This window comes from Podarcis cretensis (assembly GCF_951804945.1).
Source record: "Podarcis cretensis genome assembly, chromosome: 1".
Lineage (NCBI taxonomy): Eukaryota > Metazoa > Chordata > Lepidosauria > Squamata > Lacertidae > Podarcis > Podarcis cretensis.
In genome coordinates, this window is record NC_137170.1 from 65,504,931 (window position 1) to 65,528,554 (window position 23,624).

At 40.8% G+C, this 23,624-nt stretch overlaps 1 long non-coding RNA gene across 2 annotated transcripts in view; it reads right to left on the reverse strand.

Moving 5' to 3' along the window:
• LOC307215991 overlaps positions 1-23,366 on the reverse strand; it is a 204,744-nt gene extending 181,378 nt beyond the window's left edge. Inside the window, exons 1-2 of one of the 2 annotated variants that reach the window (XR_013838853.1) lie at positions 23,056-23,366; positions 12,249-12,718 (exon numbers count right to left, since the gene is read on the reverse strand). This is a non-coding gene — a long non-coding RNA (uncharacterized lncRNA). Of the gene's footprint in view, positions 1-12,248; positions 12,719-23,055 lie in introns of those variants that run through there. The other variant, XR_013838852.1, reaches the window with a different exon arrangement.
• Positions 23,367-23,624: the final 258 nt, after the last annotated feature.

The following is a 23,624-nucleotide window of genomic DNA, read 5'->3' on the forward strand; positions in this document are numbered from 1 at the left end:
CCAGGTATCTTCCTTGTTCATCTTTAAATATTAATTTTGGAGCCAACTTTTCCTTTGCGTAGATCACCACACCTCTTTTCTTTACTTTGTCTGATGAGATGAATTCTTGACCGAGTCTCTTATTTATTAATAATTTCCTGTGTATCCTGGCAATATGGGTTTCTTGCAAACATATTATGTCTAATTGTTCTTTCTTCAAAATGTGAAAAACCTGTCTTCTTTTCCGAGGAAGGTTCAAACCATTACAGTTCCAACTAAGGAGTTGCAGAGACATTTTGTATTTAGGTAGCTGTTCCTCCAACTGCTCCAAGCTTCTGCTCTTCCTCCGATGGTGGTAGTGAAAGTCCAAATGACAAATTTGCTATATCGGGTGGTTCCCTCTCCTCCACGGTTCCTTTCTGCAGATCCTCCAGATACTTCTCTAGAAATAGTTCTTTGTCCTGAATTGTTTTTATTTTGATCTTCCTTCCATTGAAGTTAAAGGACAATCCTTGTGGAAACTCCCATCTGAATGGTATAGTGTTTTTCTTCAGCAGGTCTACTAAACTCTTGTAGTATGTTCTCACCTCTAAAATGTATTTAGGAATGTCCTTAAAAATCTGTATCTGACAATTTTGGATCACCAATGCCTTTTGATAATGCAAATTCAATATTCTATCTCTTTCTTCTTTTGATCTCAATGTAATTAGGCAGTCCCTTGGTTTTTTGTCCTGCCTTCTACCCAGTCGAAAGGCTGATATTATCTCAAGTTCCTCATCTTCCTCCCATTCCTCCTGCCAAAAAGTTATGATGTTCTCTGTGAGAAATTTCACAAGGTTGTCCCCTTCCCCTTCAGGCACCAGTCTAAATTTTAAATTCTTCTCTTTACGTTGAAGTTCCAGTAAGGAGAGGGCTGCATCATGCTCATTCACTTTTTTAATAATAGGCCCAAATTTTTCCCTTGTCTCTTCAGCCGTTATTTTTGCACTTTCTGCAATCTTTCGTGTCTCTGAACTTTCCTGAATTAATCTATTTATAGAATCTGTGTTCGATGCAACACTAGCCGTATTCACATCCAACCTTGTTGTCAACTCTGTTAATTTTTTAGAATTCTCTGTCGAAAGTTTTGTCAATGCTTCCAGGGATTGATTTATTTTAAGTAGAGCCTGAGTCATAGGATCCATAGAAGCTGGTGTTTTTTCCTGCACAGCTGCAGTTCCTGATATAGAGGCCCTTTTCTTGTGAGATTGTTTTGCTTTCTGCCTTGTTACTATCTCTTCTGTAGGGGCACTCATATCCTCAAGGTCGTTTTCACAGAGTTGATTCCCAAGTGGAAAATCCCACTGTTACTTTTTCAAGTGCAACAGTTTCAGATAGAGCCCTCTAGAGGGAGCATTCAATTGTATCCAAATGGCAGAGATAGAAGAAAACAAAGAAGCAAGGAAGTATAACAGTAGCCAAAAGTTTCCAATGTCCAAATTGTAATGTCTCTATTTTTCTATGTGGCCAAAATGCAGCAAAGTACATCTAAGGTCCGATAACTTTTTTGCAAACAAGTCCCCACTTCTCAAAGTTTGACAGTCCACGTCCCGGTGTCTTGTTTGGGCAGCCCGACCCCAGGGGATTTGGCAATGGAAGGTCTTAATTTTCCATTAATTTTCCAGCAGTTTAACAACGTTCCAATCCCTTCCCCCCTTCTCCTGCCAATCTGGGGGGAGGTTTTAAGTCCGATGTCAGTTTGACAGCTTAAAAAAAAATTAGAAAGGTTCCCTTTAAGTGCAGCTTGATTTTCGTTGCTTTATTCCTTCTGCAGTTCCGGGGAGGCAGACTTCCTTAATTTTTGCCTTTCCCGTTTTCAGCCAATTTTTTTTTTTTTTTTTAAAGTCCCGTTACTTTTCCAATCTTACTCACGGGTGTTGTGGTCAAATTCCAATTGCAGGAAGGAATCGGCGCTCTCCGCTCATGGCGACGCGGCTTCACTCCGCTAGCTGGGTGACGACTCTCAGCACCGCGCTTACCCCGATGCCGCTCAGAAGCCTTTAAAAAGGCTCCCTCACAGTACCGGGGGGCGCAAAGGGTGCCCACCGAATCTCCTTTGTTCACAGGCTCCGCGCCTGTGATTTTAGGGGTCCCCCGCTTGCCGTAGCGGGTAAGACCCGAACTAACGGAGCAGTCCTGCCTCGGAGCTCGAGGCTCGGACCGCCATTAAGCGCTGGCGCCGACCGGAAGTCTCGTGAAAATAGGTAGTGCATCTTGACGCTCATGTTGCAGCCCAGGTTTCTGGAAGCAGTCAGCATGTTGTTGACAATTTCTGCGTAGTTTCTGGCCTTATTGTTGCCAAGAAAGTTCTTCACTACCAGAACAAATGCCTTCCACGCTTCCAGTTCCACTTCGTTCAATGAGTTTCCAAACTCTGGATCTCTGATGAGCTGACAGATCTGAGGACCGTCAAAGATGCCAGCTTTCAACTTCTCCATGGTCAATCCTGGAAAAGCCTGGCACAAGTAAGTGAAGCAGTCACCATCCTTGTCCAGAGCCTTGGTGAACTGCTTGATTAAGCCAAGCTTGATGTGCAGCGGTGGGAAGAGTATTCTGTCTCTGTCCACCAGAGGGTCGTTGATGACGTTCCTTTTTTTTGCAAGGCACCAATTCCTCCCGCACAGGCCAGTCCTCCTTCGTGTAATGCTGAGCACGGTCCCTACTATCCCACATGCACAGAAAACATGGGTACTTGGTGAAGCCAGACTGTTGTCCCAACAAAAAGTTCACCATCTTCAGGTCAACACAAATAAACCACTTATGCTGATCATAACCAATTTTCTCCAGCACATACTTCACCGCTTCATAGTTCTCCTTCAGTGTACTCAAGTGAGCTAGGGATATAGAGGCAAACTAGTTGCCATTGTGTAGCAGAACACATTTCAGTGATCGCTTGCTACTGTCAATGAACAGTCTCCAATCTTTGGGTTCGTACTGTGGCACTCCAAGCTTGAGCAGAAGCTGCACAATATCTGCACAGTACACCAAGTCCTTCTCTTCCGAGAAAAAACGGAGGTACTCTTGATGCCTGTTGCGGAAGAAGCTGATGCGAGCACTGTCAGAGAGGAGGTTTTTTTCCTTCAATCTGGATGCCAACAGTTCGTCAGAGTCCTTTGACAAGCTGAGGTCACGAAGTAGATCATTCAACTCCTTTTGGGAAAATGGATGTGGAGCATCATCTCCAAGAACCACTTCTTCTTCATGTCCTTCAACACTGGAGGCATCTTCGTCACTAATGTCAGGAAGTTCTCCGAAGATAGGCACTGGAATTTCATCACAATGAGCTACAGGATAACGAGCTGACTGAAGATCAGGATACTTGAGGCTGCTCCGGTTCTTTCTGTTGATCCCACCCGCACCAATGTATGGAAGATTTTGAGGTTTTATGACTTCAAACTGATCCCTTTTTGACATAATCACCCAGAACTATCGGACCTGAATACTTCTTGTCATTAAAATAATCATTTCCAATCAAAACAATTATTCGACATGGCATTTTACCCCCACCAACTTCTTCTAAAATGCTCCACACAAGCGTACATGTGAACAAAAACGTAAAAAAAGACAAGTGGCCATAGCTCAAAAACTTGACCTGATTGAGCAAAACCAATGTGATTTTTGGATTCAGCGCATCAGATTCATCCTAAATCAACTGAAAAAACACAGACAACAAATTTGTTGTTGACCAGTGTTATGGTTGCAGCCAAACATGGTTTATTTAAGTTTAAATTAAATGGCAGTTAATATAAATAGCAGTGAGAACTTCCGAACTTTTCCTCGTGGTGCATCAAAAGGGGAAGGGAGAACATATGAGTTCAAGATGAATTGCTTCTGATTTTCAAAACATAAAATGTTTAACATGACATATGAATGAGAGCAGTGTGTCATAATCAAACACATGTGCAACTGCACACCCAACAGACAAATCTCAAGAAGATTGTTCCTAGGAGATGAAGAGTGTCTTATTTGTTCCCAAGTGGCTATGTTCTCATGGGTTACTTGGTTAATATAGGAAATAGTGACACTGTGAAATCTCTTATGATGATAGTGCTATTTTTCTAGAAAATGAGGTGCCAGAACTCACTATGAATGCCTCCCTCGTTCTTTGAATGGCAATGGAGCCCACCTGAAAGGTGCTGGAACCGAGTTCTGGCAGGTTCTGGCTGAAAAAAAGTGCTGAATTGATAGTATTGTAACTGTAGGCTGAAATATCTGTCCTATTCATTTTGCTTGCCTTTGCTTTTGAGATCCAAAGAATCCTTGCAATGTGGCTCAGATAAAAGACAGCCATTTGTTTAAAACTTGCAGTCAGTTTTGTGAGAGAACCAGTGACACTGAGAAAATTCTGTCATGCTGGAAAAGGCATTTCCAAATACATCTATTATGGACTTTTCCAGCTGTAGATTGGTTAGTTATATTGGGTACTTGCTACAGTAGTCTTTTGTCAAAAGTAGGCTGGCATTGGGCCTCCTTGAAATATTTACATTTATGGGAACTCTGAGCTCATTTAAGGGGGGAAAATAGAATGAATGATTCAGTGCTTTACAAAAAACCAAGTTTTACACCATGGTGGAGTTAAAGGTGAACAGCAGTGCAAAAAAAAGGAACATGGAATTAAGTTGCAGTCATGAATAGCTATTCACAAGCATATAAATTCATGGTTGTATAGTGAGTTCCAAACTACCATCTGGAATTACTTGCTTGGCTTCAATGAGAGAGCTGCAATTTGTTCCAAACACCTCATTTTGGGATTTCCTTAATGTACCAGAAAATAGCAATAAAGTATTTCAGAGCTAGGGGAGGTAGCAAGCAACACTTTCCTAGGTCTTGATTAAAACAAAACCTCTACAGAAGGAACAGCTTGGTTTTAAATCAGCACCTGGATTTTGCTCCATTACTTCTAGATATTTCAAAATACAAGAGGAGGTAGTATAACAGTATAAGAGCAATTTTAAATGTACCACACCTTAAAACAACTATTAAGTTCAGATATATTTAGGCTGCAGTCCTAAGCACACTTACCTCAAGGGAGTAAGCTTCAACTCCAAGAGATCTACTTCTGGTTAAACATGTTTAGGAGTTTGCTGAACATGTAAACTGATTCCATTGAAAAATCATTTTGTTTGAAGTTAGACAAAAGTCCTATCTGCATGTGTGAATTCTTTGCCCCATGTGCAGGAATGTGACATGGCAAGCCTATTCCCTTCTGCATATACTGAAACCCATCACCAGGCCCTATGGGTCTAGCCAATGCTAGCCCTGCTCAAAGTAGACCCACTGAAATTAATGGGCCTAAGTTACTTGTGTCTATTAATTTCAATGGGTCTACTCTGATTAAGGCTAGCACTGGACAGAACCCTGTGCTCTGCTACTACTATACAGTAGAGCATAACATTAGACTGATATTGGCAGTCCCTCCCGCGCGTTATAATTGGTGCTTCCCAAATGCTCAATTTTCATTTATTCATTTATTGGTGGTATTTATATGTCAACTGATTACAAAACCTCTCATGTCAGCATTAAAGGTAAAGGTAAAGGTACCCCTGCCCGTACGGGCCAGTCTTGACAGACTCTGGGGTTGTGCGCCCATCTCACTCAAGAGGCCGGGGGCCAGCGCTGTCCAGAGACACTTCCGGGTCACGTGGCCAGCGTGACAAAGCTGCATCTGGCGAGCCAGAGCCGCACACGGAAACGCCGTTTACCTTCCCACCAGTAAGTGGTCCCTATTTATCTACTTGCACCCGGGGGTGCTTTCGAACTGCTAGGTTGGCAGGCGCTGGGACTGAGCAGTGGGAGCGCACCCTGCCGCGGGGATTCGAACCGCCAACCTTTTGATCGGCAAGCCCTAGGCGCTGAGGCTTTTACCCACAGCGCCACCCGCGTCCCTCATGTCAGCATTACAGGAAGTTAAAAAATCAGTAACACTACCATAGCAATACAATAAATGTGATGCAGCATAGAAACAAGCTTTAAAAAACTAAATCAATATCAAAGAATGTTGAACAGAACACCAAATTTAAAAGCCCTTGGAAAATAAATAGGGTTTCTATTGGCTCTGAAAGGACATTAAATTAGGCACTAGGCAAGCCATTCAAAGGAGGGCATTTGATAATGGGATGCCACCAGAAAAGAGCACTTGGTTATTTGGAGCATTTGTACCCTGCTTTTCAGGCAAAAGGGCTTCCAGAACAGCTTACATACAAAACAAGACAGTCCCTAACTGCAGGCTTACCATCTAAAAAACATGACACACCTAGGTGGGAGACCCAGAAAAAAACCTCCAGGAAAGTTCTAAGGCTTGGGGTTGGTACATGTGGGAAGAGATGAACCTTCATAAACATGTCCCCAAACAATGGAATGTTTTAAACTTTAAAGGTCGAATTTAGCATCAGATAAAATGTAAGCATATAAAATAGCTTCTTACTGAAATTTTTAAAATGTACTAGGTTGAAACTGTCTGATCATACTCATTCCAGTAACCAAATGCTAGCTGAAAGGTCTTGCATTGCTGGTAGATCATCATATTTTTGCAGGCATGTTGTATTATGCAAAACAGTTCTCCCAGTAGACTCGGACATGGCTTGATCATTCATAATGGTCATTGATAGCTTATTAAACTGACCATCTGCTCCTCAAAGTATCTTGAATGCAAGTCACATCTACTTGTCAGAGCGAGATCTAAAACTAGTTTTCCATCTGGGAAGGTGTATGACTTCCAGGGTATATCAAATAGCAATTTGAGAAAGAAAATACAGCTGTGATTTGTGTGAGATGGGAAGAAGCAGATTTGGGATTTCCTTGTTGCTTCTGTTTTTTCTACATACTGTTTTAGAACAGCATTTAAAAAAAATAATTCTCCAGGATTAACTAGATGATCTGCACGCATCCTTTAACTGAAAATTGGGACCTCAAATCGCCATATCATTTTCTTTTGGAAGGGCATCTGAGCATCACAGTTAATTAGAGAGTGTGACATAAGTGGATGACAACCCCTTGAACTGCAGCGAGTTGCTGACAGTCCACAAGGCTGAAATAGAAATAGCTGTCATTGATGTTTTAATTAGGATCAAAAGACATTTTGCTAATGCATCCCCTCCCCCAGAATTCTGATGACACAGGTCAAATTATTCTTGTAACCAAACAAGTGAAACTTGGGGTGGGTGAGGGAATTTCCCACCTCTGAGAGAAGCCTCAGTAGCTTCACAAAAGACAGAAAATTCCATTCATCAGGAACATGTGGTGGTGTTTCTTTCCTTCCAGATTTAGGAAGAGCAGATTTGGGTTACCATTGTTTCACCTTGACCATTATTTTCCCCCTCCCGCAATATTATTTATTGTTTGTAATGCACAACTTTCTATACATTAAGAAAAATTATCATGACAATGAGTAGCATAAAATCAATGGTAAAGTTACATTCATAAAACAACCACAAAATGTGCCACAAATCAGTAGATTAATGTAGTACAGCAACATAGCTGCACCACCCTACAGAGAAAGTCTCAGGTGCCTAAATGTTGCTACTTGCCTGATGTTCATTGGAAGCAACATTCCAAAATCCCTATTCTTAGTGGACATAGGACAGATCTTGAGAGCATATGGCACTGCTAAATATGTCCCTCCCAAGGATCAAAGTGACCAGGCAGGCGTATATGTCATGAACTGGCAGGACAACAGGGAAGAGGAAGAGGAGAAAGAAGATCCTGGAAAGGGGTGTCACCAGGACTGGGACACACCAGAGAAAGCTGGGGATGGGGAAGGAGAGGTTGGTGTAAGAAGTACTCAAAAGATGATGAGGGGATGGTTGTCAGTGCACAGGAACAAGAGCAGCAGGACCCACCACAAGAGCCAGAGGTGTCCTATCTCCATGAACACAGTGGGCTCTGAGGCATAGGGAGCAGCAGGCAGGGTGCTCCACGAGGCTGAGGCAGGTAAGGGCTCACAGCCCAGATCCCTAGCTGGCCAGGTGGGGTTCACTAGCTCTGGAAGGAGGTGTGTGATTCTTCAGCTGGAGTAGGCTCAGAACAGGTGAGGGTCACATGCCTCATCAAGCCCAGAGGCTGCAGTCAGCATTAAAAGTACAAAAGGGCAGCAGAGGTGAGGTGCTGTGTCTGCTCAACTGCTCATGTTGAAGGACTTCAACTTGAATACTTCAGGATCTTTGTGGGACTTTGGACATGTGGATTGACCCCAGACTAGGGACTTGACAAAATGACTTGTTGCCAGGGGTTCAGGACAGTATGTACAACATAAAGTGTTCCCTGAGGTAAGTAGGTCAGAGCTATTCCAATAGCATGTCTTTGACCTTGGCCCAGTAGCATGTTGACAGCCAGTGTTACTCTTTCAACATTTGTGATATGCTCTGTCAATAAGTTGCCTCCCTTCAACAGCCTTGCACAAGCTGCGCTTTCTGGACCAACATTAAGGGAAACCCCACAATAGCAAAGGGTAGGTAAGTAGCTTGCCAGTCATTCTGAAGTGGGATTCTCATAGAACCAATTTATCTGAAAGTCTCTAATGTGTAATACATCCCATCACTACTATGCTTTCAACCAGCTAGGTTTTGCAGCTCAGACAAAGCTCTATGTTTGTGATGAAGCCTTTCCAAAGTCCATGGTGATCCCTGCACTCATTAGCCGCAAAAGACAGCTTATTGTTTAATCTGATTCTAGCTGCATGACTCTTTTGTTTGCCATTGAGAATAAGCATGTTCAATAGCAATAGTCATGGCAATGGGAGGTATCTGGTTAAATTGTATTCAGATTAGACCCACTGACATAAATGGACTTAAATTACTTCAGAGTATGTTCATGTCAATCGGTCTACTCTGAGTATAATTTAGTCAGCTACCACCCAGTAAATTTCTATCCCCATCCCAAGAATGTTGCTGTCTGGATGACTCCCTTAGGTATCTTGGGCATGAATGAGTACAAGATAGTGGAACATAATTCACTCATTGTAAATGCATGCTCATTCTCCTTCACTAACCCAAAACTGCTTACTTGAACCTCGAAGATAGAAACAAGGTTGCTTTTCTCTATAAAACTGCTAATTTTGTAAACATGGGGAGGGGTTCTATGCAGGGCAACCTTACAAACAGGATCTCTCCCATTTCTCTGCCATTTTTGGAGCTTCTCCCAGAGTTAATGTTTCATTGCCATCTCTGTAACCAGAACTCTCCTGGAGGGGGGAGGATATGAGGAGCTGTGATGCTAAACTCCTGCACTTCAAAATTTGCCATTACCCCTTTGTTATTTTAGCAAGCCGATGTGTAACCAAGAAGCCAAAAATGTGTTGTTGTTTTTCAAATGACCAGTTTGCATCAACATTTTCCCCAAATATAGCTGTACTGAAATTACACAATTGGAAATCGGTCAAGCTGATGGGTATATTTTTATCTCAAAATTTATTATTTGGGTCAGGCAGTCATCTAGCAGCCCTGTGTGTGATCGTAATTATTGATTTCAGTGCTCCAAACGGCTGAGCAAATGGCATATCTAACAGCAAGTGTGTGTGCAGCAGTGAAAGCCAAGGACAGAATAGAATTCAGCATTCACTTACCAAGTTCTGAAAATATGGTTTCAACTCACCAAAGTTTTTGCAGTTACATAAAATTCTGATATTTATTTTTTAAAAAAAAACCTCACTTGATATATTAAATAAAATCTATTCTCAAGTAAAAAATGCTAATGTTACTTTTAAAAATACGTAGTCCATACTGGAAAACATACATATACCCGCTGAAGGACAATTCACCTGATAGTTCCCAGAAATGGTAGGTGTATGATATTTTACCATAGAACATTTAAATTACTAATCACCTTTGTACAATCAAACTTTAGCTTATTTTGCTGAGAGGTGGACATTTAAAATTGCCATTTCTAATGCGTGTAAAATCCTGATCACATGCTAATTTGACTTTTTGACTTTAAAGAGACTAGAATTTCCCCCATAATTTCATGGTTTCATTTTCTTTTCTTTTTCTCATACTATGTCTCTTTTTCTCTCTCCTTCATACTGACAAGCCTAGGACACATTCACCCTAGATCTCTAATAGTGGTGTAGGATGGAACTACACTTACAGCATCTGTGGTAATATCTGTAACATCGCGTCTTGGGCTTAGAAATTGCTTACAGATCAGTTAGTGGGGCTCTTCACACTTTAAAGTACATAGATGCCATATACAACCTCTGGAGGAAAGAATCATAAGCATTTCAAAGTACAGTGCCCCAGTTAGGGCTATAGACATTTGAGATGTGTGCGTGTTTAATATATGATTATTAGTTTTTTAGAATACAGCTACAGAAAGTCAATAAGATGTACAAATCAATCTAAGGAAAATTTGGGGTGTATGAGCAGAGGGCCCTCCCTCCTCCAAATTATCCCATTTTTTATAAGTAAATGTTGCCCTTATAATTAAGATATATGGGGTAAGGTCATTTGTGTTGCTCCGGTTCTGCAGAAAATCCCACAGGGCGAGAGAGATCCATAGTTACAGGACCACGGACAGCTTCAAGTGTATCGCTTGCTCCAACAAAGGTCAAAAGCAAGCTGAGCCTTAACCCTCTGTCCCCAGATCACTTCTCCCAGGCTCCTTGTGAAGAATTTAGCTTGTCTCTGGCCTGAAGACAGGTACGCCTATGATCTATGGCCTTCTGTTTGGTGGGTTCTCAGCATCACTGGACCAATTAGGTACTGTGAAAGGCATTCCTCAGGCTCAGGAGAAGGTGCCTGTGAGGGTCCTCCTGACCCTGCACACCCCAATGCTATGGGAGGTTTTCTATAAGCCCCTGCATGCTAGCCTCAGGCTTAGTAGTCCTCTAACCAGCAGCTGACTCAGAGCCCTGAACCAGGCCTAGTCCCTCAGCGCTGCAGCCTCAGACTCTGTGTCCTAGTCACTGTTTTACGCCAGGGTCGTGGCAGTATTCTGCTCAAGAGCTCCATAAAATGTAAAGCTGCTCTGTGCTTCCAGTATTCTGGCAATTAAGTGCAACATCACTGGGATGATTGATAAGGAAGGGAAGCACTGATGTCATGTTTTGTTTCTTCTGTTCTTTGTTCCGACCAAAGAAGGTGGAAGCTGCATCCCTGAATTTCCTCCCCTCGTCAGTTCTAGCGATCGTTATGCTTCCATTGATCTCAATATTTTCCTGGCTTGTGAACAGATTGGCAGCTGCTTAACCTTTCATTTTCTAATTTTCGTAACACTGTCTCTTATTTAAATTATCTATGACATTCAAAAACCATCAAAAACATTGCACGACTTATATGTAAATGCTTCTCTTTCACTACACAATCCTCCCAACACACGTAGTACTTCTAGAGCCCGCTATCACCGCCACATTTCTGAAGACAGGTATGTGTTAATTTGATAAGGGGGATATTTCATTTCAAAGCTAAATGCAGTTTCATACTCTTGAAGGTGTGAACCATGTGCATCACCTTGATGTCCTCAGATAAAAAGGTAGAATGTAAATGCAATAAAGAACGAAATGTCTTGCCTCAGAGAAAACAAGGAAGGAGATACACAAAAAGAGGACCTAATAAGGAATCTGGGATTTTATATCCTAGTGATGAGAGAGAAGTGGGGTGGGGAAAGAGGGCTGAAGGATAGTGAAAAGAAGAAATCAAATAACACATCAATATAGTGGGTTCTTTGATGACACATGTGTCTAAGTTCTCAGAGTAAGGATCCCAGCAGATTCTCTCTGACATGAAGAGGACACCTGGGAAACTCAGGATCCTCATCTCCAAGGACAGGAAGAAGTCTAAGAAGGGCTTTATACACCAGAGTGAGACCTTCATTTCAGCCCAGTAGCAAATAGATGACAGCTTTGTTGTATATTCCCTAATAAGATTGTGTCTTGTGGGATTTATTTGGGGAGGTAGACTCTGTGTGTGTGCTTTCCTTCACAAGCAGCTGTAAATTACAGTTTAATGTATACTCTAGCTGATCTGATGTCATGAAAGCTGGCATTCAGGAGCTCACAGCAGCAAGTCATTTGATTAGCTATAATTGGAATGAGACCACAAAGTACACAGAGAATAATTTTGCCAAAGCTCTTAGCAAGATTCCCATTTAAGAATGGTGGACTTTGCATCGCACCGACGTCAGCACCTCCCTCCATTCCATCCCCCAAGTGAGCCAAACTGTGAAATAATTTTTAAAACTTTAATTGTGTCCTAATAATTAAATGATGTTAGAAGAACAGTGTTCCTGGGGGAGGGTGAAAAATACAGCACTTTGCGTAAGAATTGTGTTTGATTTAAAATTAATTGTGCAGCATGTGTTTTTTTATATATAAAAAATCTTTGATTAGATACATTCTGCAGAACAGAGTGTAACAATGGGATAATTAGTTCTACAATTCTTTCTTGTAATCACATGGAAACAATAAATTGGGATGCAAAGAGCTTAATTAAACTGATTAACTTAGCTGTTTTGTTCTTATTGGTTTTACAGGACACAAGGTAAAATCTGCCAAAAAGTACAAAGATATGTTTTCCAGGATGCTGTATTAACTCTTATAATGGTTGTAATTAATGGATTGCCAATAATCTCGTTGTCAAGTCTTTTGTTTCTGTTATAATGAGAAATGCATTGTTCACGTATATCTGAGACAAGTTCCAACCAATCCAGGGAGGATAAGACCCTCTTATTCCAAATCAAATGGCATTCTGATAGGCATCACCCCATCTCTCTGTAAACCAGCAAACACAAAATAAACTCTCAGGAATCAGCTCATTCATCAGATAATTAAGAGACTTCTACTTATGACAGTTTACCCTGAATTTTGACTTGTAATGCAAACAGGAATGCAAAGTCCTTTCTTTTCCTCAGAGAACATACTCAAAATAAAGCCATCAGAATCTAGATTCTTGGGCAACAATGCAGAAAAACTCTGCTCAGTTTAAATTCCATTAATATCAACAGCATGTTAGTCATTATTAACTATCGTCCCACTGATTTTAATCACACAAGATAGCACAATCCCAAACATGTTTAAAAGTCAGACGGTTTCAAAGAAAAACAAATTATAAAATATTTCTGATCCTCATGCACTGGTTCAGCTTTGATGAAGATATGCAGAATTTGATTCTAAAGCAGGAATGGGGTCCTTCAGATGTCGTTGGACCACAACTTCTATCAGCCCCAGTCACCAAGGGATGATGAGTGTTGGAGCTCAGTAACATCTGGAGGGCCATAGGCTACCCCTCCAGGCTTTAAAGCATCAACATACATTGGATTACAAGTAATACATATACAGTGGTACCTTGGTTTTCACACACCTTGGTTCTCAAACGCTGGAAAACGGGAAATAAGTGTTCCAGTTTTCTAATGTTTTTCAGAAGCCGAATGTCTGATGCGGCTTTCGGCTATTGTTTCTGGGGCATCTGCACCAATCAGAAGCTGAGCCTTGGTTTTCGAATTTCCGGAGTCAAACGTACTTCCAGAATGGATTAAGTTTGGTGTTTTTGTTTTTGCTATTTATTTTGCATTTTTGTTTTTGAGGCTTTTTCAGTTAATTTGTTTTTGTGACTGTGTGGAACCCAGTTCAGCAATTGAGTGAGTGAGTGAGTCAGTGAGTGATTGTGTGATGAGGAAATTGATAAAAGACCCACATCCAAACAATGACTATCATCAGTGCAGGTAAGAAAAAAATTAATTTTAATTTTTATCATCTACAATACTGTCTTATTTATTTTATAGTACAGTGCATTGATTATTGCTTTCATTTTATGGATCAGTGGTCTCGTTAGATAATAAAATTCATATTAAATTGCTGTCTTAGGGGTTGTTTTTAAAAGTCTGGAACAGATTAATCCATTTTGCATTACTTTCTATGCATGCCTTGGTTTTGGAACAGACTTCTGGAACGGATTAAATTTGAGAACCAAAGTACCACTCTATATGTGCTGAGATATGCAGGGTATTATGAGGGATCTAAATATCAGTACAATGGACAGCAACTTTTGGTTGGATCCATATGTGTGCGAGCAGAACTCTGTTCATACTAAAGTTTTCCTGGTTCCACTGCAGCCACCTGCACTCCTTGGAAAGCCAAGGACACAGGGGTCTGTAGCAGAATGGGGGAAATTGGGAACCTGCCTTATATTGAATTAGAATTTTGGTTTAACTAGCATAGTATAGCCTAGTATTGTCTACAGTACACACCGACTGGTGGCAGATGCCCATGTCTTCAGACAGAGACTTTATTCAGCCCTTCCTGGAAATCCCAGGAAATGCACCTGGGACCTTTTGCTTGAAAAACATTTTCTCTACCATTGAGCTTTCACGGGACTGTCTTATGCAAGAATTTTATTTATCTATCATCTATCTATCTATCTATTTATACATACATACATACATACATACATACATGCCCCAGCCATGCGGCTGGGTTTCTCCAGCCACTCTGGACAGCTCCCAACAGAATAGTAAAAACACGCTAAAATATTAAAAACTTCCCTAAACAGGGCTGCTTTCAGATGTCTTCTAAATGTCAGATAGTTGTTTATTTCCTTGACATGCAGTAGGAGGGCGTTCCACAGGGTGGGTGCCACTACCGAGAAGATTCTCTGCCTGGTTCCCTGTAACTTCACTTCTCGCAGTGATGGAACTGCCAGAAGGCCCTCAGAGCTGGCTCTCAGTGTCCGGGCTGAATAATGGGAGTGGAGATGCTCCTTCAGGTATACTGGGCTGAGGCCATTTAGGGCCTTAAAAGTCAGTATCAACACTTTGAATTGTGCTCGGAAACGTACTGGGAGCCAATGTAGGTCTTTCAGGACCAGTGTTATATGGTCTTGGCAGCCACTCCCAGTCACCAGTCTAGCTTCCACATTCTGGATTAGTTTCTTTCCACTCACATAAGATATCTGTGAACCCAAGTCTTATATCAAAGTACAGAAACATGCAAAGCCCCCTTTGAGAGGGTTAGTAGGGGCTGGACAATTACAAGAATGGATGGTGATAGTAAGTTTGGCTAAGTTTGAGAGCCTGTGCTTCAAAGATAATACATGTATTATGGTCTAATTTCCCAGCTGCTATATATTAGCAAAGCTCCACTGAAGTAGCACAATTTAATCCAATAGAGCGCTGTCAGTTTATGTCAGAGGATTAGTCTTTATCTGTTACCTATCAATGTGTTACATCTGAATGCCTCCCATTAAAAGAAACTGTCTAATCACATTCAAGATTCCATCCTCTTATTTATTAAACACTGGTTTAATGGGTTTTCCAAATTAACGGGTAGAGCTGTGTCCTTTTAAATGTAATGGTAATATGAATTTTAGTTTATGTTAGTAATTGTAAAATCGAAGAAATCCTATCATAATTAATTCTCATTCTCTGGCTTCCCAGAAAAATAATAATGTTCATTCAATGGAACTGTTTAAGATGTAGTTTACATTTCAAAAAGAAATTAGGCGGGGGCAGAGTAAAAAAGCTGGAGTGTCATAGACCTCACGGAATCCATGGTCTACTGCTTTGCAGAACTGGGCCATACCATGTTTTGGGGAGCTCTTGTGAGTTCAGTGAGGGCAAGTCTCAGAAGATATGATTGGGGGAAAATAATGTTCAGTTCCTCAACAACTGGCCTATGGGGTGCTGCAGAGTTCCATATGCCCCTGCCCCCACCATACTTTTAAACATCTATATTAAACTACAGTGGTACCTCAGGTTACATACGCTTCAGGTTACATACACTTCAGATTACAGACTCCACTAACCCAGAAATATTACCTCAGGTTAAGAATTTTGCTTCAGGATGAGAACAGAAATCACGCGGTGGCGGCGCAGCGGCAGCGGGAGGCCCCATTAGCTAAAGTGGTGCTTCAGGTTAAGAACAATTTCAGGTTAAGAATGGACCTCCGGAAAGAATTAAGTACTTAACCCGAGGTACCACTGTACTGGGTGAAAGGTTTTGGGTGAAGAGGCATCAAAATGCTAAGGAAACTCAGCTCCAGCTCTCATTATCAACTCATCCTAGGAAACTAGTTACAAGTTCCTGAAGTGCTGTCTGATGTGGTAGGACAAACTGGATGTGGTAGGACAAACTGAAACTTAATTCAGGCCATATGAAACTAATAATAATAATAATAATAATAATAATAATAATAATAATAATAATAATAATGCAAGAATGCTGGGGATGTGGGCTTGGGAGAGCCCATCTTTGTTTGAAACTCTTTCTTGCCATATGATGTCCAAAATCTTCCTTAGTGTTACAGTGCATGTAACACTAAATCACCCCCTGAAAATGTGTGAGCGTGAAAATGTGTGAGTGTGTGGATCTCATAATGTGAGGGCTACTCTGGTCCTGCTGCTGCATTGCTGTGAGCTAAGACATGGTTTGGTTTAACATACTGTTCAAGCTTAAGCTTGTGGTTTACATTTTTCCAAACCACAAGCTGCTACCAAAGCTTATGCTTGGGTTTACGACTCATTGTTTGTCTGGAGCAAGACAAACCATGTACCCAGGTTCACACAACATGGCTGGCTGTGATTTCCTCTGCAGGAAACTTCACTCTTATGCATTCACACTAAGCTATGGTTAGCTTTGGCTTCATGTGCAAACTAGCTCATAGCCTTTTTTGATTGCCATTTTATGCATAAAATGATTCTCTTTAATAGATGAACCCCTAACCTGATTGTAGACTTCCAGCCCTGTGTGGTGGCTTGCTAGGGTGTCAACAAAGCTCTTGGTTTTGCTTCCTCTTTGCGAAGTTGCAGATATATTGGTGGTGGGCTGCTTTTGCCTTGGTTGATCACAAGTTTGTGCAGGCCTGATTTTTAAGGGTTTCTGTTTATCAAAGTATTTTATAAATGAAAGCATTGGTTAGAATCATTTCCCAACCACAGCACTCTCTTCATAGCCTGAGTGGTGTATAATGTGTACAAGCAGCCCCACTTCCCATTAGAAGTTCAGTATAAAGCTCAGAGTGTTAATTAACACTACCTCCTCCTGGAAGATATTGTATGATATTGTAGCAAAACAAACCAGAGACTGAGAGAGAGAGACAGAGGAGAGCTAGAATGGGGCTGGAATGCACAGAGAGGTCATTAAATCCAAACCAAATTAATCAAATCGAAAGACTTTTTGTATTTCTGCTGTTAGTATCACCTTGCCTGTTTGGCTACCTCTTTCCCCTCCCTACCCAATGCAGCCCATAGAGTCCCAGCAGCCAATTTAAGAGTAAAAGAGGAACAGACCATTGAGCTTAGTCTTCCCAATACAGGGATAGAATGTGTCATTTTTACTCTTTTTGTCTTGAAGAGCTACTTAACGAAAATCAGTAGGGTGTTCTGCTTCAGAACTGATTGCACATCCTTGGCCTTTGTGATTGCTGAAATATGAAATCATTTCACTTGACTCAACAAATAAATTAGTGGGTGGCACTTACATTATAAGCTTCAAGCAGCTACGTGACTCAGGAAAGAAAATGTTATTAATCAGAGTTCTTGGGTAGAAGATTCCACCATAAAGAAATTCAGGTCTGTGCTGCTTTTTTTAAAAAGAAGGAATCATGTTGTAAGAAACTATCATCATATATACCAATTGTGAACTCAGGTGTTGGGTTTGTGACTGCTCTGCGGCAAAGGGGGTTGGTAGAAACAAGACAGGGGAACACCTGAGTTTGCAAAAGAATAAGAATATTTAGGCAAAAACCCTAAAAATCCCCCTCAAAAAAACCCACCCCCAAATAGCCTAATGATCTGTGGCCACAGATTGTTGAGTGTCTGCTTGTGGGGGGTGTATGAGAGAGAGAGAGAGAGAGAGAGAGAGAGAGAGAGAGAGAGAGAGAGAGAGACCGGAGGGGTGGAGGAGGAAAAGAATAGAGTATCCTGAATAAATGTATGGCTAGCTCCCCTGAACACTGCCCCAATGCTCTCATTATAGTTCTCCCCTTCTGCCTCTGTTTCACGTTTTGAGTTCCAGCATGATGGAACATGGAAATAGTAAAATGGCTGTCACAGGGAAAGTGGGACCATTCTCTCACAACATGATTCAACCCCAATAGAACTGTCATGTGTCTCTAATCTTTTATCTCTCTCCCTCCAGCTATACAGTCGTACCTTGGAAGTCGAATGGAATCCCTTCCAGAAGTCCGTTCGACTTCCAAAACATTCAAAAACCAAACTGTAGCTTCTGATTGGCTGTAGGAAGCTCCTGCAGCCAATCAGAAGCCGCAGGACCCGTCGGACATTCGGTTCCAAAAGAAGGTTTGCAAACCAGAACAATCACTTCGGGTTTGCGGAGTTCGGGAGCCAAAATGTCCAAGTTCCAGGGTGTTCGGGATCCAAGGTACGACTGTACCAGGACTAGGCATTGGAGGGGAGTGTGGAGTGTTGGACTCTGGAATTTGTCTTGACCATCAAGATACCAAAGTCAGTCCCAGAACAATGATGGAGGATGCACATGCACACATGGTTTTGGGTTTGTTTTGGTTTTTGAGGAGGGTGCAGAGAATCAGCTGGACATGTTGATAAGCATTTCTGTCCTCTATGGTCAGCCCTGGAGACCCTGTTCTCTGCTCCATCCAATTGTGAGATCAGAAGGACGGGTATAATAGTAGCGATGCCAAGATTATCAAATTCCCTCCTGGGTGAGGACCACTCTTAAAAGTGTTTACCTTTTTATTCCAGTGACCCAAAATTTACTGTTTTCAACTCTTTATGCTACCCGCTAGAGTTTTTAGTTTTGTGCTGCTGTTTATTAATACTTCAAAGGCTGCTATTTGATTGTTCTTCTTAAAATTTGCTTTTAATTTTTGACCTATTATATTTTGTCCTATTGTGTTTTTACTATAAAGACTCCATGAGAATTTTTACAGAAACTGGGGTATTAAATTCAAGTTATGCTAAATTAAACTATTAAATAGTGTAACATAAAAGCTTCAAAGAACAAAAGCTGCTCATCTTAATCAGGTTCTTGACTATATCAACATCTCACATCCAAATATTCTCAGTCGTGGGGTTCTGGAAAGGAACACACAAATCTGAAAGTTGCAGTTTTGTTTCACACAATTGAGTCACATGAGGTTGGTTCAGGTACACATATTCACGAATGCAACGCAGTCATTTCGCTGTTGGGCGTTTATATCCATTCACATAAAATTCAGATGAAATGCTTTTCAATTCACACACTGAATTCAGACATTTTAGCTGCTAGCCATCTAGTGTACTATAATCAGGTATGGAGAAAACAAGTAATACAAATTGATGTGTGAACAAATCCATGATTGCATTTAAATCCCATTGAAATTAAGAGTGTTCAAAGCTGGTTGATTTAAAAGTGAAAGGTCCTAATTTCAATCCACTTTCTAAACTTGTTTTGCAACCCTGGCAGTACTATGGTTTTAAATTTAGACACTTTTGTTAATTGATATAATGTGAATTTACTCTAAAAATAATGTAATGAGCAATTATCTATGACAGGAGTGCCTTTGAGTCAGTAGACTGCTTTCACTTTATTAATGTGGAAAAAATTAATCTTTCATGCTGTTGATCTATGATATTTGTTTGTTTTCATTAACATTGCACGGTGGAAGTAAAACATTTTTTGCCTAAGTTTGTGAACTGCTTAATATCATTGCAGATGACTATTATTAATTTCTGTATTTGGACTTTCTAATAAAAAGAGAAAGGGGCTTAGTCTGCCAATGAAACAACAATGATTAGATTAGAAGTCAAATTTTAAAAATAGATTTGCTTCTTTCATACTGTAGTTAGAAAGGAAGGGAGTATGAAAGCCCTTTCAATGTCAAGTGGATGAGTGTCAAAGATTACAGATTCCTCAGGCCAGGCATTGCCTTTTGTACATGTAATTTATGTCTTTGTCTAAGCTATATCAAGCTTCTAATATGTCATCTCAAGGAGCCTTCTCTTCTATTCCCCACACCCCCAGCAATGGGCACTAGACAGGCATTACATTTTATTCACATCTCTGCAGGGCCAGCCCTAAACATTTTTCCGTCTGATACAAAGGATGAGGTGACATTGTGCTTCCCCCATTCCACATACAGAAGCTGGTCAGATTGGTGGTTGAATCATACCAGAACAGCCGCCTCTTCTGTTGGCTAGCTCAGGGGATTTGCGAAGGCCACCCATCACTTAGGAGGTAAGAAGGCATCGTTTTCCACTCTGCCCTGTACTCATCATACAGCATTGTTTGCATTCTGCTGTGGTGTGTCTTGCACCGAAACCTACCTTATTCGTTTTGCTGTCTGCTGTGGCAAAATGATGTAACTTATGTAATAAATCACATAAATAGCATCGCTATGTTGCCTTTATGTAAATTGCATAGTTACATTGTCATTACGTTATCCCACCCCATTCATTTCAATGCAAAGCAAACAGAATGCAGATGGTGGGAGGGGACACTATCAATTAAATATCATTTGTGGATCTGTTGATCTTCATGTATAGGTGCTGCACACAGAGTATCTTCAGAGTTCATTACAAGCGGCTCAAGAGTTTATACGAGGACAAGTGGAGGTCCTTATTTAGATAAGCACCCATTGCTTTCCCACCTTTTCTCAAACAGCAGGGTGGTTTTGTAAGAGCCCAGTCATTCTTTTTGTATAGCTGCCTACATTGGAACTATTGGAAGCATATTTCTTTGAAAGCCTGGCTGTAGATGACATATCTTCAGACAAGAAATATGTTTCTGATACTAGGGTGTGTTTTTTTCCAGGAGGTTTTGACCTTTGTTCGCTAATGCTGACTTTGCCACTGTGATTTATGCTCTTGCAACTTCTAGACCGAGCTACCGCTGTGCATTTCACCCAGGTTCACATCTCAAATCCTTTCAGAAGATTACACTGCTGAATAAAGCAAGCGCTTGCTGGAAAATGAAATATTTTGGTGAAGCATACGTACGCTCCTGTGTGCAAAGTATGCCTGCTTTATGGTTCCTGCTACGTTTGCTTCCTTGCTTGCTTGAGACTGAGAAAGTCTTGAGAGGCAGGAGGCAGAATTCACCTAACTAGCTGCATCGGTGGAAGCCCTTCCCTTGTGCAATGGGGCTTCCCCTGTCTCCTCCCCCTGTGCACTCTGAAATGGGCTCGGGGGGGTCAGGAGAACCCCCAGAACAGCACTCAGGAAGAGAGGAGGGGTATCATTCTGTTTGGCAAGCTAAAATACTTGCACTGGTGGAACTATTGGGAAAGTGTGACACTGAATTCCATCCAGAGCATCTTTTTCTTTCTTGATTCAGGTAGATAGCCATGTTGGTCTGATGCAGTCAAAACGTATATAAAATTAAATAAAAATAATAAATAAATAAATAAATAAATGTATATGAAGAAGTGTGCATGCACACAAAAGCTTATACCAAGAACAAACTTAGTTGGTCTCTAAGCTGCTACTAGACAATTTATTTTAGTTTATTTTTTTTATTTTTCTTTCTTGGTTCAGGAACTTCAAAGAATCTCCCACCTGAGATTTATCGCTCTCCTTTCTCAATGTAGCTTTTATTGAAAAGTGCCAAAAAATATGACAGAGTCATAAAGACTCAAAAGCATGAATGCAAACATTAGAACACCTACCCACACCCTAGTTATGGATTTACATTGATGCCGTCCAACAGTTTAAATGGTTCTTCCTGTTGTGGGTCCGAGAGCACTGTAGGAATGCAAACGTGGGCTGCAAACCATTGGATATGGGCCATGCCACTTTGAGGTCACATAGCATGTGTATGCATCAGGCTGTAATCTTGCTGAGTTAAACAGGACTCATTTCTTGAGCAGACATAGAAAGTATTACACTGTAATTCATACTAAGGAGTGATTTGCATGTGCTTGCACATGGCTTCATTTATTTGCACTTGTTTGCTAGCAACTGAAGATGTGAACTGATTCTACTGAAAATTATTATGCAACAGATGGTGTAAAGTGATATGTAAGCTCAATGGTGTTATATCTTTGGTGGATCATTTTTTTTACATGCACTTGTTGATACCGTGGTCATCAGCCTAATAGAAGGGCGCTGCCACATACCAACATTTTCTTGTAACAGATAGTGTATCACATCTATAAGCACCTTAGAGAAACAGTCCAGTTGATATATCTTAAAGAAGGTTCCCCAATAGAGATAATACTCAAAACTCAAGGTGTCTAACAATAGCTTAAAACCAAAACTACTAAATCATTCACACAATAAAAGCAGAATGTGAAGGCAATAAAATGTACTGTGCATCATATTATAACACAAATTTCAAAACAGAGCAGGAGATTAAAGCCATCCATACCCAGTTATCACTGTTATTCTAAATATGCCCCAATATTTATAAAGTACAACCCTCCATTTAGAGTCTTTATTAGTGGTTTTTATTTCAATCTACTTTTTACTGTTTTTGTGACTTGCTCATGGATATTTTCACTTTCCGTTTTAAAGGACTGCATTTCTAGTTTTTTAGTTGTGAATTGTTTGCATTTCATCTGATTTTTTTGGTGCTCTATCGCTGAGCTACAACTCTTCCCTAGAGAACCCAGACAGTATTCCAGCATGATATTTGATGAGAACAAATGTATCAACATATTGAAAACATTTACATTCCACCTCTCTTGCACTCAGTAATTAAAACCGTAGAACATCATCAGTAAATTAAACAATTATAAACACCTAAAGCAATCAAATTGCAGCAGTAGTAATGTGGCTCCTGCAGAAAGCAAATTCAGAGAACAGTGCTAGTGCAAAATTCTGCTCTACCACAGTGTGCCTGTCCCTTGATTATCGACACATATAATGGTCCTTTCTCCTGCTTTTGGGCATAGGGATACATATTTCCAGTTCTGGAGTCTGTACAGGCCTATTATTATTATTATTATTATTATTATTATTATTATTTATTGACACAGGTCTGGAACACCTGGTAGAACACCAGAATTGCCCTGAGTCATCTCCCAATATTACCCTTTGTTAGTTTTGCTGTTAGAACCTGTCTGCTTAATTAGCCTTTGGAACTCCAAGCACTGTATCTGGAAAATCTTGCTGTGACTGAGGAAACTTATTGGCTTTCTACACCATTAGATTTACCTTGATGACGTTGATTGCCGTTTCCTTTGCCTGTGTTTGAACAGAGCATAAAGAACACAATCTTTTAGAACTTTTCTTTTCTCACTGCAGTCTCATTCTTCCCTCTGCCACCTCTGAAGCGGAAGTTGCACAGCGCAGCTGAACCATTCACTGAATGCTCTCTTCCCCTCTCTCCTGGAAAGCTTTCAACAGTTCACTATTCATTTGCTCTTTCGTTATACTTTCTAAATAAAATTCAATTTCCTGGAAGAGCTCTTGTCTCTGTTGCTCCCTGCATATATATCTCTCCTGTAACTCAGCTGCTGAAACAACAGGACATTCTGCGACCTTGGCTAAACACTTGCCGTGTGAGTGCCTGTTTGCATGCTAGCTCTACTGGGCAAACAGCCATGGCAGGACACAGCCTGGGTCACAATGGGGAAACACTTGCCCTAGCACACTTGAGCCCTGCCATCCATGTTCTGAAAGGGCATATGCACCAAATATGGTGAGATAGTCTCCAGTCATGTTTAAAGGTGTGTTTTATTTTTGGCATTTATTTTATTTTTACATCCCTATCCAAGAAGCTC